We start from the raw sequence: 1,683 nt of genomic DNA, 5'->3' as shown, positions 1-1,683 counted from the left end.
GAAACAACTCATTAGAGGGTTAGTGCACAATAAAAATTTATATGTTCAGAGGTGACATAATCATTCTTAACACTTCTGGACATTTCATAAATCTACTGGACATTAATGGATCAAAGAAATTCATCCAACATAGCAAAAGAGGCAATGCGAAATAAAAGGCAGAATCTGTCAAAACAGAACACTTCGTAAAGACGAATTTTAAAATGGCACCAGACTTGCTCAAATGAAAATGCCCAAATTGAATGAAAGTTGCGTACATATCTGAGGATCACGCACGTCAATTGGCATAATTTTCTGAGTTACCTACAGAGAATTAGGCCCAGATTCGTGACAGCAAAGAAATCTATTTCTGCGCAAGTAATCCAAATCTAGTATGAACCTTACTATCAAAGACTTTACTTGGCACAACAAAACACAAAACTAAGATAAGGAGAGGTTGCTACAGTAGTAAACAACTTCCAAGACTCAAATATAAAACAAAAATACTGTAGTAAAAACTTGGGTTGTCTCCCATAAGCGCTTTTCTTTAACGCCTTTCAGCTAGGCGCAGAAAGTGTATATCAGGTGTTATCAAAAGATGATGCATCTTCAGCGGGGTTTGGAGTTTTCTCGACCATGCATAGTATATTGGATACATAAGTTTCAGCGGCTCCCTTTTCATTAGTCTTGGGCTTGCTACTCTCATCAAACAAATTTTCAGGAACAAGCCAAGCATAGTTATTTTCTAGCGCTTCATTCATCGCTAGGAGCTTACATGGTATTGGTGCTTTGATCTCCCTACCATCATTAATATTATTAGTGTACCTTACTCTCTCCATGTCCATCTTTTCAAGGATACTAACAAAATTGGTATAAGAACCAAGCATCTTATATTTAATAAAGACCTTTCTAGCCTCTCTTGCTATACTACCAAATTCTCTAAGAAGGGTTTCTAAAATAAAATCTTTCTTTTCCCCTTCTTCCATATCACCGAGTGTAAGAAACATGTGTTGGATTATAGGATTGAGATTAACAAATTTAGTTTCCAACATGCGAACTAAAGCAGACAGCAACAATTTCATAAGTAGGAGCAAGTTCTACCAAATGTCTATCTTCAAAATCTTCAACGGTACTAACATGATTGAAAAATTCTTCTATATTATTTCTCCCAACTATAGACCCACGTCCTACCGGTATGTCTTTTACGGTAAAATTAAAAGGAAACATGTTGAAATAAGTAAAGCAAATATAAGTAACTAATTTTTTTTTGTTTTTGATATAGAGTGCAAGACAGTAAATAAAGTAAAGCTAGCAACTAATTTTTTTGTGTTTTGATATAAGTGCAGCAAACAAATAGTAAATAAAATAAAGCAAGACAAAAACAAAGTAAAGAGGTTGGATTGTGGAGACTCCCCTTGCAGCGTGTCTTGATCTCCCCGGCAACGGCGCCAGAAAATATGCTTGATGGCGTGTAACTCACACGTTCGTTGGGAACCCCAAGAGGAAGGTATGATGCGCACAGCAGCAAGTTTTCCCTCGAAAGAAACCAAGGTTTATCGAACCAGGAGGAGCCAAGAAGCACGTTGAAGGTTGATGGCGGCGGGATGTAGTGCGGCGCAACACCGGAGATTCCGGCGCCAACGTGGAACCTGCACAACACAACCAAAGTACTTTGCCCCAACGAAACGGTGAGGTTGTCAATCT

Source organism: Lolium rigidum, chromosome 7, assembly GCF_022539505.1.
Source record: "Lolium rigidum isolate FL_2022 chromosome 7, APGP_CSIRO_Lrig_0.1, whole genome shotgun sequence".
NCBI lineage: Eukaryota > Viridiplantae > Streptophyta > Magnoliopsida > Poales > Poaceae > Lolium > Lolium rigidum.
The sequence above is the reverse complement of the archived record's forward strand: the minus strand, read 5'-3'. Positions refer to the sequence as shown.